The sequence below is a fragment of the Rutidosis leptorrhynchoides genome, chromosome 4, assembly GCF_046630445.1.
Source record: "Rutidosis leptorrhynchoides isolate AG116_Rl617_1_P2 chromosome 4, CSIRO_AGI_Rlap_v1, whole genome shotgun sequence".
Taxonomy (NCBI): domain Eukaryota; kingdom Viridiplantae; phylum Streptophyta; class Magnoliopsida; order Asterales; family Asteraceae; genus Rutidosis; species Rutidosis leptorrhynchoides.
In genome coordinates, this window is record NC_092336.1 from 118,370,772 (window position 1) to 118,388,311 (window position 17,540).

The window sequence follows — 17,540 nt, forward strand, 5'->3', positions numbered from 1 at the left end:
CGTTTACCTATGTATCAATTACAATTCCAATTAGTGATCTCCATTTGTAGCTTTAATTTTAAGATAGTGATCGTTATAAGGTTGGATTAACCGCGTGTTTACAAACCACTCTTCGTCTTTTTCATTTTTCGACACTTTTCGACGCGCACTCTTTTTCTCTCTTATTTCTCGCCATTCTAGTTTTTAGGACTTAGATTTTTTTCTACTTCTTCTCTAAATTTCTTAAAATTAAGAAAATTTATTTTAAGTGGTTAAATTGATAGACATCAAAATTTTCTGGTTCGTAGTAATAGTTGGATTTGTACGTGGACCGGGTTATTGGAGCCAAACAGTCCTCAATTATATTGAGACCAAACGAATCCTGCCCCTCTGCTGCATCTTTTGGCTATTCGAAACTTGGGCAAAATCAGAAAAGTCTATTGATTGGATAACTTATATAATTTTTCTTTCCTTTTTAAAAACTAATAGGATATTCAGTGAATGCACCGAGCAAGACGTTCACCGCCGGTCATACGTTCACCACCTGTAACTCGATCAAGACATCGTTTAACAAATATCGCCGCCGTTGATTTTTCTTTAGAATCGTCATCTAGTCGACCAAGTACTCCAATTCAAATTTCCGATAATCCATCTTTTGAACCCGATTTCACAACTAAGAACCCGGAAGATATTCAAGGACAATTCCAAGATCCTGAACCCCAAACCGTTAAATCAGAATCCTCTAGTGATTCGGATACAACAAATCCAATCATGGAAAATCTAGAACCTCTAAGTATGGAAGAACGAATGAGAGCTAAGCGCACTGGCCAAGGTCACGCCATTATTAAACCAGAAGTTAATGCTCCAGATTATGAAATTAAAGGACAAATCCTACACATGGTAACTAATCAGTGCCAATATAGTGGTACGCCAAAAGAAGATCCCAAAGAACATCTTCGTACCTTTAATAGGATCTGTACACTATTCAAAATCCAAGAAGTAGAAGACGAACAAATCTATCTCATGTTGTTTCCCTGGACTTTAAAGGGAGAAGCCAAAGATTGGTTAGAATCGTTACCTGAAGGGGCGATTGATACATGGGATGTTTTAGTTGAAAAATTTCTTAATCAATTCTTTCCGGCATCTAAAGCCGTGAGACTTCAAGGAGAAATTGTTACGTTCACACAAAAGCCAAATGAAACATTATATGAGGCGTGGACAAGATTCGGAAGGATGTTGAGAGGATGTCCTCAACACGGTTTAGACACTTATCAAATAGTACAAATATTCTACCAAGGTGTCAACGTTGCTACACGGAAAGACATCGACATAACAGCTGGTGGTTCAATTATGAAGAAAACCGCAACTGAAGCTTACAAAATTATTGATAACACAGCATCCCACTCACATGAGTGGCACCAAGAAAAAGATATCTTTCGATCATCTAAAGCGGCTAGAGCTGATTCTAGCCATGACTTTGATTCCGTTTCCGCAAAAATAGATGCTTTCGAAAGACGAATGGAAAAGATGAATAAAGATATTCACGCAATACGAATCAGTTGTGAGCTATGCGGTGGACCACACTTATTGAAAGATTGTCACATTGAACCAACATTGGAACAACGAGAGAATGTTTCCTATATGAACCAAAGGCCTGGAAATAATTATCAAAATAATTATCAACCGCCAAAGCTAAACTTCAATCGAAATCAAAACATTCTTTACAATCCAAAAGGACCCGAAAATAACTGGTACAACCAACAAGGTCCGAATAACCAACCGACTCAAAATAACACTTTCAATCAACAAAGACCTAGCTTATATAAACCACCACAACAACCCGAAGAGAAAAAGCCAAATCTAGAAGAAATGATGGCAAAGCTAGTTGAATCTCAAACACAATTTATTACATCTCAAACCCAAACGAATGAGAGGTTTGATCAGTCATTAAGAACTCAACAAGCTTCCATTTTGAATCTAGAAAAACACGTAGGTACTCTTGCTAGCATGATGAGTGAAAGGGAACAAGGAAAGCTACCGAGTAATACTGAAGTAAACCCTCGGAATGAGAATGTTAATATGGTGTCAACGAATTCTGAAAAACCAGCACCAGAAGATGGTAAGGTTTTAGATGTGAGTAACAATGAAGAAGTTACACCACCACCACCACCACCACCCGAGTATGTAAAGCCAGTGGTGACACCATACAAACCACCCATCCCGTTTCCAAGAAAAGGAGTTGAGTATGAGCAAGTAATAAGTAATAAAGATTGTGATACTTCTGGAAAGAAGAAGAAGAAAAAGAATAAGAAAGTACAAGAAACAAAAGCCGTAGAAGTAAACCCGGTGAATACAGTTCCACCAAAACCTCCACCTAGGGTAGGTGATCCGGGTGAATTTATTGTTCCTTGTCTACTTAGTGATTGTGTCATGTATAATGCACTAGCAGATTTAGGTGCAAGTGTGAGTGTTATGTCTCTTTCATTATATAAGAGATTAGGAGTAGGTGAGTTAAGTCCAACGGATATGAGTGTTCGACTCTTTGATCAAACCATTAAGCACCCAGTTGGAATTGCTGACAACCTACCCATTCAAGTAGGTAATTTAACCTTTCTAGTCGAATTCATTGTCATTGACATAGAAGAGGACCCAAACATTCCTCTAATTTTAGGTCGACCATTCTTAGCGTCCACCGGGGTGTTCTTTGATGTAAGAAACGGTAGAATGACACTTAGTAGTGGTGACAAATCGATCACCTTTATGATTCGAAAGTCTAAATCTCCACCAACCAAAACCGTTGAACCAGCAAAAACGATTGGTAAGAACCATGTTGTTTTACCAACTCCAACGGTAGTGCTTAACAATAATAAAACGCATAAGTGTGGGGAAAATGAAGTAACACCTAATGATGACATGATAACAAAGAACCCCGTTATTAATAGTTCAATGAAGAAACTTATTAAACGGATTCGCGATGCTATAACCAAGGGGAACTTTAAGTTATGTAACCGGTTAGTATCCAATATATCGCCTAAAGAAAAGGTGAAGCTAGTTGAAATTATGGATATTACACAGGAATCCGACCAATGGCTTAAAGAGAAAGTCACAGATATGCAAGTTGATTATGGACCAAGAGAAATTGACGATGAAGTTAATCACAATTTTGACACCACAGCTACCTAAGTGTGGGGAGATTCAAGTGTTCTAAAAAGAAAATGCTATCTAGAGTTAGTTGTTCTGTTCTCGTGTAGTTCCGAGAATGGAATCCGAGTGGTCTTTTCCACTAGCAGACACTAAAGAACTAGTTTTCTCCCTCCATTCTGAATTTTTGTTTTGTAGGTTTTATATAAAATTAATATGTTTTTTTTAATTTAAGTTTTGTGTGAATTTTAAAAACAAAATTTACTTTAATTCATTAAGTTGAAAAAAATGATTTCTAAAATTCGTCGTGAGTTGAAGACTAGGTCATTAAGCCGAAATTACTTTACCCGAGGGCGGGGCGACAAATTTTGTTATCATTATTTTTAATTTTATTGATTTAAAGTATGCCAAAAATATTATACTTTATAAATTTTTGAAAAGTGGGGTTATAAACCAAACTTCAAAAATATATATATATATATATGTTTGTATTTTATCTTATGTACAAAACAGGGTAAAACAACGCACTTTCAAAGACTGTCATTAAAGTTCAGCAAAAGGTACTAATTTTGACGACAAGACGCAAAACAACAAATATGATATAACAAATGAAGGAATGAACGATGAGGCGCCATCTATCATTCGATGAGCTTTGTAATTACAAACTCGGTATTTTTAATCACTTTTCTACGCTAATCACCCTCATGAATTTAAATTATAGTCTGATTTCATGCAAATGAGGGCATTGCATGATCTTAAGTGTGGGGAAGGGTTATAAATTCTCTCAGGTTTATACTTGGTTTATTTGCCAAATTTTGTGAAAATTTGAAAAATTTTCAATTAAATGAAGTCAAAATCATGTTTATACATATTTATGAACGGTGAAAACCAGGTGATAATACCAAAATTATCGTTACATCGGAAAGGACATAAATTGAGAAACAACCTAAAATGCTTGAATTCATTTAAAATGGAATAAAGGAGAATAAAAAGGCAAAGAAAGAAACTAAGTGTGAGGAGAATGTACCAAGTTATTCAATTAAAAACTATCTATCACATATCTTTGTACAAGATTATTGCAGGTACTTTTGTTTTGGATGATACTAATCAGTTTTACCCGGTTTACTGTAATATATTTGAAAGAAAGATGGATCTACACGATGAATCAATTCCATCATTAAAAGGAAGTAAAGTCTTCCGAAAAAGACACGCGCTTCTTGATTTAGGTCAAGAAGTTGTCGTCCAGACCAGCTGTAGGTTGACAAAAAATCTAGAAAAGTCATCTCTAAAATCAGCAGGAAATCCACGGACCTCAGCATCAAACAGGGTCGCCAAGTGGTCAGATTTATCCTAACCATGAGAAGGATTTATCTCGTACAATGGGGAGGCACCGTGCAAATTAGCTTGATAAGACTAATGAATCAGATCCCCAGAAAGGATAATCTCCTTAAAGATTAAAAATCAGCTTTTAAGACTGATATTACTCAATCCTTGAGATTGACCTTAAAGATTGAGAATTCAAACTCATGGAATTCAATGATATCTAAACTCGAGCTTGAACGAGAAAATATTTTGATCAAAAATACAAACCGATTTGTTTTCTGAAAACCCATTTTCAATGCGTTCATTACCATTGAACGTAAAATCCTAGGAATTCACCTGGAATTCATTAGGTCACCTGAACCAAATCGGGTGTCAACCGTAAGAACGGTGGTTGCATAGCATGGTCGGAGACAGGACCTTGTGCCAGACCGAAAAATCATAGGATGATCTTTACTATCGCTCCTACCAAGGATAGTTCTAGCATCCGACACGTTAAAAGACCATAATCAAATGCATGTCACGGGACATTGCCTTAACAGTTTCTTGTTCATCGCTTTCCTTTACAACCGGACGGTAGTTTACCGAAAGGTAATATACGGAACAAGTAAACTGGATGTGTGCTTTCCGATACCGGGATAGCAGTGGATTACACGAACCTAAATGTTTTTAGCCTAAATATTGATCCACAAATATATTTTGCAACACCGATGGTGGGTCAAATCAGAAAACTTGTCTAGGGTAAAATCTAGCTTGAATTTTTAAAAGATCAAATGTTTTCATAAAGATCCAATTTCCTAAAGGATCTACATTTTTATAGTCATGTGGGACTGTAAACCGCCTTTCAAATGTGCACTTTGCTTTGGAAACCGAAAGTAAATCGGCTATTTGATTGCAAGTGTCGTTGACCTAAACCCAAGGCAACTGTGGATGACACACCCACCTTTAACCATGGTTCTATTGTTAATATCATTGTTTATACCGCTCTATCAAAATCACTGATGTACAAAGTGTGAAGAATAAAGAAGTGATTCGTGTGGTGTATTATATTATTTCAAGACTGTATTGCTTAAGGACAAGCAACGCTCAAGTGTGGGGATATTGATAAGGCTAAAAAGGAACATATATTTCATAGCAAAATTCCCCAAGAAAGACAAGATTTTAGTTGCAATTGTTCCATTTTCGAGTAATATTCGTTTATTTTAAATAAGTGCGAAGACAAAAGGCGAAAACGAAGATTTGAAGACGCAAAGGTCCAAAAAGCTCAAAAGTACAAGATACAATCAAAAAGGTTCAAATTATTGATGAAGAACGTCTAAAAATGACAAGAGTACAAGTTACAAAACGCAAAGTACACGATATAAAATTGTACGAAAGGGCGTTCGAAAATCCGGAACCGAGGCATGAACCAACTTTCAGCGCTCGACGCAACGGTGTAAAAATTACGAGTCAACTATGCACAAGAATAAAATATAATATTTAAATAATTCATAATAAGAATAATATTAAATAATAAAAAGTTGTTAATTGAGCATAGTTCAGGGGTCGTAAATGAAAATTTCAATTCTAATTTCGCTATAAAAGCGATGATTTACGATCAATTTGGGGAGACTTTTTTTTTCGATCATTTTTTCTATCTTTTTCTTACTTTTCTATATCAAATATCAATATCTATATTTATAATTCTCTATCATAATGTTAATGTAATCAGATATAACAATAATCTTAATTTTAATTTTAAATTATGATAATAATAAGATTTATGATAGAGATCGTTTGAGTGTGTAAGTCGAAATTCTGTCCGTGTAACGCTACACTATTTTTAATCATTGTAAGTTATGTTCAACCTTTTTACATTAATGTCTCGTAGCTAAGTCGTTATTATGCTTATTTAAAATGAAGTACTCATGATGTTGGGCTAATTACTAAAATTGGGTTATTGAACTTTGGACCATAATTAAGGTTTGGGCAAAAGACCGACACTTGTGGAAATTGGATTATTGACTATTAATAGATGGGGGGTATTGTCTAATTGAGTGACAACTCATTGGAGTCTGTCAAACCTATCTTCAAATTAATTAACCTAATAATTAATAATGATTATGGTTGTCCTATTTAGTGACGTTCATATGGAATCTGTTATAATCATTTAATTAATCAATTGGGTTGGGTAATTGATTATTCATTCTGATCAAGTGGATGAATTAATATTCATAAACTAATTAAAACAGGGGTGGATTACATACATTGATAACTGGTGTAATTGTTGACAGAAGTGATAACTGCGTCACAGTTTAAATCCTTAATCAGTTGGAATATTTGACTTCGGGTATAAGGGTAATTTGACGAGGATACTCGCACTTTATATTTATGACCGATGGACTATTATGGACAAAAACCAGATAGACGTATCAAATAAACCAGGACAAAGGACAATTAACCCATGGTAATAAATTAAAATCAACACGTCAAACATCATGATTACGGAAGTTTAAATAAGCATAATTCTTTTATTATATTTCTCATCGTATCTTTATTTACTGTCATTTTATTACTCGCAATTTTATTTACTGTCATTTTATTTATTGTCATTATTTTACGCACTTTAATTATCGTCATTTATCTTTGCGCTTAAAATATAGAATCGACAAACCGGTCATTAAACGGTAAAACCCCCCTTTTATAATAATATTACTACTTATATAATTATATATATTTTGTATAAATATAGTTGTTAAAAATATAGTAAGTATCACCAGCTCCCTGTGGAACGAACCGGACTTACTAAAAACTACACTACTCTACGATTAGGTACACTGCCTATAGTGTTGTAGCAAGATTTAGGTATATCCCACTCTATAAATAATTAAAACTTGTGTCATATTTTGTAGTATTTTGTATTAAAAATAATACTATTTCGTACCCTCACGCTACATCATCATCTATGTACGGTAGGCGCGAATCCTAAAGATAGATCTATTGGGCCTGACAACCCTATCCTGACTATGTGATGCTTTAGTACTTCGAGGTTTATATAACACACCTGATTCGGTGTACTTTCAGAGGGTAAAATATGAACGTTAAGGCTTGTTACCGGGTGCCTACAACTTATAGAATGCTTTTATACACTTGCTAGTGTACGGATATTTATGAAACTGAAATCTTGTGGCCTATTATTATAACGGAAATTATTGATTTTGATAAACTAATGAACTCACCAACCTTTTTGGTTGACACTTTAAGCATGTTTTGTCTCAGGTGACGAATAAGATGATTGCCATGATTGCTACCTGATGAATTGAATGCTGCTACATGGAGTCTTCATTTCATTACATTTACTTTGCATTAAGACTATTATTATTATTTCAGTTTAAATTTGATGTAAAACTTTTAATGCTTCCGCTGTTTTATTAATAAATGTTTTATTCAAAACGTCTCATATAGAGTCGTTCTCGTATATACAACTGTGATTTGATATAATTAGTCACAAATACCCTAGGCCCTATTTTGGGGGTGTGACATAGGCCGAAGTTGGGATTTTGACTCGGTTCCCTAGTGAAGAAATAACTTCTTTGAGTTTGCTTAACTCCCCTGTGACACTTGACTTGGTAAGTAAGCTTAGACAACTTAAGAAACTCCCTTCACAAAGTAAATTAGGTACACAGTAGGTCATTATACCGCCGACTCGATATAAGGTAGCTAAGTGGTCATTGACTCCTTTAAAGTTCCAACGTCTCAAATACTCCCTCAAGGATGTGGTAGTCTCTGTTCGTTCCCCTTGCTCACTTCTCAAATAAGCAATGCTTTGACTTTGTCTTCTTTAATGTTCGAGTCCAATACCGTACATGTATTGAAGTCATCATCGTCGAAGTATCACTCGCCTTGATTAGAAAGATCAGTCAAACTACTTGTGAATGTCATTTTTCAAAGTAAATTGGGCTTTAATCATGATAGTAAAACTATCACCTATTTGAACTATGCATGACCTCGAAATCCAAACATCGGTTCGAATTATAATGAAACCTCGTCAAATTTAGGAATCCATAACAATACCGTCTCGTAAAGTGGCCTTTCTTAGCTTTCACATAAATATAAAGATTTAACACCCAGTGAAAAAGGTATTTCACTTTCGTTACCCTTCACTTCCTTTTCAAATCGAATAATAACGTCAATTGAAACCGAACAAGAAATCCGTACGTGAACACGGTCTCTGAAATGTCCCGTTCTTATTGATTAAAAACGTTCCATATTAATTGATTTCGTTGCGAGGTTTTGACCTCTATATGAGACGTTTTTCAAAGACTGCATTCATTTTTAAAACAAACCATAACCTTTATTTCATAAATAAAGGTTTAAAAAGCTTTACGTAGATTATCAAATAATGATAATCTAAAATATCCTGTTTACACACGACCATTACATAATGGTTTACAATACAAATATGTTACATCGAAATCAGTTTCTTGAATGCAGTTTTTACACAATATCATACAAACATGGACTCCAAATCTTGTCCTTATTTTAGTATGCAACAGCGGAAGCTCTTAATATTCACCTGAGAATAAACATGCTTTAAACGTCAACAAAAATGTTGGTGAGTTATAGGTTTAACCTATATATATCAAATCGTAACAATAGACCACAAGATTTCATATTTCAATACACATCCCATACATAGAGATAAAAATTCATTCATATGGTGAACACCTAGTAACCGACATTAACAAGATGCATATATAAGAATATCCCCATCATTCCGGGACACCCTTCGGATATGATATAAATTTCGAAGTACTAAAGCATCCGGTACTTTGGATGGGGTTTGTTAGGCCCAATAGATCTATCTTTAGGATTCGCGTCAATTAGGGTGTCTGTTCCCTAATTCTTAGATTACCAGACTTAATAAAAAAGGGCATATTCGATTTCGATAATTCAACCATAGAATGTAGTTTCACGTACTTGTGTCTATTTTGTAAATCATTTATAAAACCTGCATGTATTCTCATCCCAAAAATATTAGATTTTAAAAGTGGGACTATAACTCACTTTCACAGATTTTTACTTCATCGGGAAGTAAGACTTGGCCACTGGTTGATTCACGAACCTATAACAATATATACATATATATAAAAGTATGTTCAAAATATATTTACAACACTTTTAATATATTTTGATGTTTTAAGTTTATTAAGTCAGCTGTCCTCGTTAATAACCTACAACTAGTTGTCCACAGTTAGATGTACAGAAATAAATCGATAAATATTATCTTGAATCAATCCACGACCCAGTGTATACGTATCTCAGTATTGATCACAACTCAAACTATATATATTTTGGAATCAACCTCAACCCTGTATAGCTAACTCCAACATTCACATATAGAGTGTCTATGGTTGTTCCGAAATATATATAGATGTGTCGAAATGATAGGTCAAAACATTGTATACGTGTCTATGGTATCTCAAGATTACATAATATACAATACAAGTTGATTAAGTTATGGTTGGAATAGATTTGTTACCAATTTTCACGTAGCTAAAATGAGAAAAATTATCCAATCTTGTTTTACCCATAACTTCTTCATTTTAAATCCGTTTTGAGTGAATCAAATTGCTATGGTTTCATATTGAACTCTATTTTATGAATCTAAACAGAAAAATTATAGGTTTATAGTCGGAAAAATAAGTTACAAGTCGTTTTTGTAAAGATAGTCATTTCAGTCGAAAGAACGACGTCTAGATGACCATTTTAGAAAACATACATCCACTTTGAGTTTAACCAAAATTTTTGGATATAGTTTCATGTTCATAATAAAAATCATTTTCTCAGAATAACAACTTTTAAATCAAAGTTTATCATAGTTTTTAATTAACTAACCCAAAACAGCCCGCGGTGTTACTACGACGGCGTAAATCCGGTTTTACGGTGTTTTTCGTGTTTCCAGGTTTTAAATCATTAAGTTAGCATATCATATAGATATAGAACATGTGTTTAGTTGATTTTAAAAGTCAAGTTAGAAGGATTAACTTTTGTTTGCGAACAAGTTTAGAATTAACTAAACTATGTTCTAGTGATTACGAGTTTAAACCTTCGAATAAGATAGTTTTATATATATGAATCGAATGATGTTATGAACATCATTACTACCTCAAGTTTAGTAGGTAAACCTACTGGAAGTGACAAGAAATGATCTAGCTTCAAAGGATCTTGGATGGCTTGAAAGTTCTTGAAGTAGGATCATGACACAAAAACAAGTTCAAGTAAGATTTTTACTCGAATTAAGATAGTTTATAGTTATAGAAATTGAATCAAAGTTTGAATATGAATATTACCTTGAATAAGAAAGATAACCTACTGTATATAACAAAGGTTTCTTGATCTTAGATGATTACTTGGAATGGATTAGAAAGCTTGGAAGTAAATTAGTAAACTTGAAGGGATTTTTGAAGTGTTGTTGAAGTGTTCTTCCTATGATGATTATAGCTTGATTCTTGAAGTGATTTTTGATGAAGATGATGATTAACTACTGGAAAAATACGTTCATAATAGTGTGTGTGTGTTGAGAGAGAATTAGAAAGAGAATTGGAAGTGAAATAGAGTGAATGATGAGTGGTAATTGGTGAGTGGTGAGTGAGGTTAAAAGGAGTTCTAGTTAGTTGACTAGCTCATGATAGAAGTTAAAATTGATTAGTCATACATGACATAATCAAGAGTGGAATCCCATGCTAGTTCCTATTGGTATATACCCATAGTAAGTATGTTTTGAAGCTGTGTATAATACGGGTAAGAATACGACTAGAATTCTTGATGAAAGAAAAGAATGGGAAAGTAACTGTAACCATTTTCGTTAAGTATGAGTGTTTTGATATATGTCTTGAAGTCTTCCAAAAGTATTTTAATACATCTAAACACACTACATGTATATACATTTTAACTGAGTCGTTAAGTCATCGTTAGTCGTTACATGTAAGTGTTGTTTTGAAACCTTTAAGTTAACGATCTCAATTAATGTTGTTAACCCATTATTTATTATATCTAATGAGATGTTAAATTATTATATTATCATGATATTATGATATATTAATATATCTTAATATGATATATATACATTTAAATGTCGTTACAACGATAATCGTTACATATATGTCTCGTTTCGAAATCCTTAAGTTAGTAGTCTTATTTATATGTATATAACTCATTGTTAATATACTTATGGAGATACTTACTTATCATAATCTCATGTTAACCATATTTATATCCATATATATATCGTCATGTCATTTTTACAAGTTTTAACGTTCGTGAATCGCCGGTCAACTTGGGTGGTCAATTGTCTATATGAAACATATTTCAATTAATCAAGTCTTAACAAGTTTGATTGCTTAACATGTTGGAAACATTTAATCATGTAAATATCAATCTCAATTAATATATATAAACATGGAAAAGTTCGGGTCACTACAGTACCAACCCGTTAAATAAATTTCGTCCCGAAATTTTTAGCTGTTGAAGGTGTTGACGAATCTTCTGGAAATAGATGCGGGTATTTCTTCTTCATCTGATCTTCACACTCCCAGGTGAACTCGGGTCCTCTACGAGCATTCCATCGAACCTTAACAATTGGTATCTTGTTTTGCTTAAGTCTCTTAACCTCACGATCCATTATTTTGACGGGTTCTTCGATGAATTGGAGTTTTTCGTTGATTTGGATTTCATCTAACGGAATAGTGAGATCTTCTTTAGCAAAACATTTCTTCAAATTCGAGAAGTGGAAAGTGTTATGTACAGCCGCGAGTTGTTGAGGTAACTCAAGTCGGTAAGCTACTGGTGCAACACGATCAATAATCTTGAATGGTCCAATATACCTTGGATTTAATTTCCCTCGTTTACCAAATCGAATAACGCCTTTCCAAGGTGCAAGTTTAAGAATGACCATCTCTCCAATTTCAAATTCCATATCTTTTCTTTTAATGTCAGCGTAGCTCTTTTGTCGACTTTGGGCAGTTTTCAACCGTTGTTGAATTTGGATGATCTTCTCGGTAGTTTCTTGTATAATCTCCGGACCCGTAATCTGTCTATCCCTCACTTCACTCCAACAAATCGGAGACCTGCACTTTCTACCATAAAGTGCTTCAAACGGCGCCATCTCAATGCTTGAATGGTAGCTGTTGTTGTAGGAAAATTCTGCTAACGGTAGATGTCGATCCCAACTGTTTCCGAAATCAATAACACATGCTCGTAGCATGTCTTCAAGCGTTTGTATCGTCCTTTCACTCTGCCCATCAGTTTGAGGATGATAGGCAGTACTCATGTCTAGACGAGTTCCTAATGCTTGCTGTAATGTCTGCCAGAATCTTGAAATAAACCTGCCATCCCTATCAGAGATAATAGAGATTGGTATTCCATGTCTGGAGACGACTTCCTTCAAATACAGTCGTGCTAACTTCTCCATCTTGTCATCTTCTCTTATTGGCAGGAAGTGTGCTGATTTGGTGAGACGATCAACTATTACCCAAATAGTATCAAAACCACTTGCAGTCCTTGGCAATTTAGTGATGAAATCCATGGTAATGTTTTCCCATTTCCATTCTGGGATTTCGGGTTGTTGAAGTAGACCTGATGGTTTCTGATGCTCAGCTTTGACCTTAGAACACGTCAAACATTCTCCTACGTATTTAGCAACATCGGCTTTCATACCCGGCCACCAAAAATGTTTCTTGAGATCCTTGTACATCTTCCCCGTTCCAGGATGTATTGAGTATCTGGTTTTATGAGCTTCTCTAAGTACCATTTCTCTCATATCTCCAAATTTTGGTACCCAAATCCTTTCAGCCCTATACCGGGTTCCGTCTTCCCGAATATTAAGATGCTTCTCCGATCCTTTAGGTATTTCATCCTTTAAATTTCCCTCTTTTAAAACTCCTTGTTGCGCCTCCTTTATTTGAGTAGTAAGGTTATTATGAATCATTATATTCATAGATTTTACTCGAATGGGTTCTCTGTCCTTCCTGCTCAAGGCATCGGCTACCACATTTGCCTTTCCCGGGTGGTAACGAATCTCAAAGTCGTAATCATTCAACAATTCAATCCACCTACGCTGCCTCATATTCAGTTGTTTCTGATTAAATATGTGTTGAAGACTTTTGTGGTCGGTATATATAATACTTTTGACCCCATATAAGTAGTGCCTCCAAGTCTTTAATGCAAAAACAACCGCGCCTAATTCCAAATCATGCGTCGTATAATTTTGTTCGTGAATCTTCAATTGTCTAGACGCATAAGCAATCACCTTCGTTCGTTGCATTAATACACAACCGAGACCTTGCTTTGATGCATCACAATAAATCACAAAATCATCATTCCCTTCAGGCAATGACAATATAGGTGCCGTAGTTAGCTTTTTCTTCAATAACTAAAACGCTTTCTCTTATTCATCATTCCATTCAAATTTCTTCCCTTTATGCGTTAATGCAGTCAAGGGTTTTGCTATTCTGGAAAAGTCTTGGATGAACCTTCTGTAGTAACCAGCTAGTCCTAAAAATTGGCGTATGTGTTTCGGAGTTTTTGGGGTTTCCCACTTTTCAACAGTTTCTATCTTTGCCGGATCCACCTTAATACCTTCTTTGTTCACTTTGTGACCGAGGAATTGAACTTCTTCCAACCAAAATGCACACTTTGAAAACTTAGCGTACAATTCTTCCTTCCTCAATACTTCTAACACCTTTCTCAAATGTTCACCGTGTTCTTGGTCATTCTTTGAGTAAATAAGTATGTCATCAATGAAAACAATGACAAACTTGTCAAGGTATGGTCCACACACTCGGTTCATAAGGTCCATGAACACAGCTGGTGCATTAGTTAAACCAAACGGCATGACCATAAACTCGTAATGATCGTAACGTGTTCTGAAAGCAGTCTTTGGAATATCATCTTCTTTCACCCGCATTTGATGATACCCGAAACGTAAGTCAATCTTTGAATAAACAGACGAGCCTTGTAGTTGATCAAATAAGTCGTCGATTCTCGGTAGTGGGTAGCGGTTCTTGATGGTAAGTTTGTTCAACTCTCGGTAGTCGATACACAACCTGAATGTACCATCTTTCTTCTTAACAAACAAAACAGGAGCTCCCCACAGTGATGTGCTTGGTCGAATGAAACCACGCTCTAAAAGTTCTTGTAATTGGCTTTGCAGTTCTTTCATCTCGCTGGGTGCGAGTCTGTAAGGAGCACGAGCTATTGGTGCAGCTCCTGGTACAAGATCTATTTGAAATTCAACGGATCGATGTGGGGGTAATCCCGGTAATTCTTTCGGAAATACATCGGGAAATTCTTTTGCAATGGGGACATCATTGATGCTCTTTTCTTCAGTTTGTACTTTCTCGACGTGTGCTAGAACAGCATAGCAACCTTTTCTTATTAGTTTTTTTGCCTTCAAATTACTAATAAGATGTAACTTCGTGTTGCCCTTTTCTCCGTACACCATTAAGGGTTTTCCTTTTTCTCGTATAATGCGAATTGCATTTTTGTAACAAACGATCTCTGCTTTCACTTCTTTCAACCAGTCCATACCGATTATCACATCAAAACTCCCTAACTCTACTGGTATCAAATCAATCTTAAATGTTTCGCTAACCAGTTTAATTTCTCGATTCCGACATATATTATCTGCTGAAATTAATTTACCATTTGCTAATTCGAGTAAAAATTTACTATCCAAAGGCGTCAATGGACAACTTAATTTAGCACAAAAATCTCTACTCATATAGCTTCTATCCGCACCCGAATCAAATAAAACGTAAGCAGATTTATTGTCAATAAGAAACGTACCCGTAACAAGCTCCGGGTCTTCCTGTGCCTCTGCCGCATTAATATTGAAAACTCTTCCACGGCCTTGTCCATTCGTGTTCTCCTGGTTCGGGCAATTTCTAATGATGTGGCCCGGTTTTCCACATTTATAACAAACTACATTGGCATAACTTGCTCCGACACTACTTGCTCCGCCATTACTCGTTCCGACATCATTTGTTCCTTTCGTTCTATTAACCCCTGGTCCGTAGACCTCACACTTCACCGCGCTATGACCATTTCTTTTACACTTGTTGCAAAATTTGGTGCAGAACCCCGAGTGATACTTTTCACACCTTTGGCATAGCTGCTTCTGATTGTTGTTGTTGTTGCGGTTATTATTGTTGTTGGGATGATTGTTGTAGTTGCTGCTGTTGTTGTTGTTGTTGTTGTTGGGCCGTTTGTTGTAGTTGCGATTGATGTTGCGATTGCTGGGATAATTGTTGCGATTATTGTTGTAATTGCTGTTGTTGTTGTATTGGTGATTCTTATCACCGTTTTCCTCCCACTTTCTTTTGACTTGCTTCACATTGGTCTCTTCAGCAGTCTGTTCTTTAATTCTTTCTTCAATCTGGTTCACTAGTTTGTGAGCCATTCTACATGCCTGTTGTATGGAGGCGGGCTCGTGTGAACTTATATCTTCTTGGATTCTTTCCGGTAATCCTTTCACAAACGCGTCGATCTTCTCTTCCTCATCTTCGAATGCTCCCGGACACAATAGGCACAATTCTGTGAATCGTCTTTCGTATGTGGTAATATCAAATCCTTGGGTTCGTAACCCTCTAAGTTCTGTCTTGAGCTTATTGACCTCGGTTCTGGGACGGTACTTCTCGTTCATCAAGTGCTTGAATGCTGACCACGGTAGTGCGTACGCATCCTCTTGTCCCACTTGCTCTACATAGGTATTCCACCATGTTAACGCAGAACCTGTGAAGGTATGCGTAGCGTACTTCACTTTGTCCTCTTCAGTACACTTACTTATGGCAAACACCGATTCGACCTTCTCGGTCCACCGTTTCAATCCGATCGGTCCTTCGGTTCCATCAAATTCCAAAGGTTTGCAGGCAGTGAATTCTTTGTAGGTGCATCCTACACAATTTCCTGTACTGCTAGATCCAAGGTTATTGTTGGTATGTAGCGCAGCCTGTACTGCGGCTATATTTGAAGCTAGAAAAGTACGGAATTCCTCTTCATTCATATTCACGGTGTGTCGAGTAGTCGGTGCCATTTCCTTCAAAATAGTCAAATGGAACAAGTTAATCATACAGAATATTAAGAGTAGTTAATAGTATTTCGTAGCATAATATGAACTCATTTATAAAAGCTTTTTCTTCATATTAGCGTTTTATAAGTTTAAATTCGGGTAGTACCTACCCGTTAAGTTCATACTTAGTAGCTAATATACAATTCAACTACTACAATTCTATATGAAAAACTGATTATAATAATATTTCGCGTTCAAACTTTTACACAATATTTTACAAACTTACAATACCGCTTATTTTACATATAGCATGAAATATATCACACAATAAATTTGATACAAGATGGTTGTGAAGATAATTCTAGCTAGTACACAAGTCGTTCCGCAAAGGCAATAAAGACACGTAATTCATACGTCCAGAAACAAGTCATGCATTCTGGTTTTACTAGGATTACTTCCCATCCTTGGTCTTGTGGAACATAACCGTTATGGCCGTTGATAAGACAGCGTGTTGTAACGTCGTCAAAGGGACGAGGGTTACGTAATGTCCAACAGTCCCGTAACAATCTAAAAACCTCATTTCTTACCCCAATTACCGACTCCGTCACTTGTGGGAACGTTTTGTTTAATAGTTGTAACCCGATGTTCTTGTTCTCACTTTGGTGAGAAGCGAACATTACTAATCCGTAAGCATAACATGCTTCTTTATGTTGCATGTTAGCCGCTTTTTCTAAATCACGAAGTCCAATATTCGGATATATTGAGTCAAAATAATTTCTTAACCCATTGCGTAAAATAGCATTTGGGTTCCCCGCAATATATGCGTCAAAGTAAACACATCGTAACTTATGGATTTCCCAACGTGATATCCCCCATCTTTCAAACGAAAGCCTTTTATAAACCAAGGCATTCTTGGAACGTTCTTCGAATGTCTTACAAACTGATCTCGCCTTAAATAGTTGTGCCGAAGAATTCTGACCGACTCTAGACAAGATTTCATCAATCATGTCTCCGGGTAGGTCTCTTAAAATATTGGGTTGTCTATCCATTT

General features: G+C 35.6%; 1 non-coding gene across 1 annotated transcript; it reads right to left on the reverse strand.

The window, feature by feature from the left end:
* Positions 1 to 1,134: 1,134 nt before the first annotated feature.
* Positions 1,135 to 1,241, reverse strand: LOC139846167 (small nucleolar RNA R71). Its single transcript, XR_011758904.1, has one exon. It is a non-coding gene; the product is annotated as a small nucleolar RNA R71 (small nucleolar RNA).
* Positions 1,242 to 17,540: the final 16,299 nt, after the last annotated feature.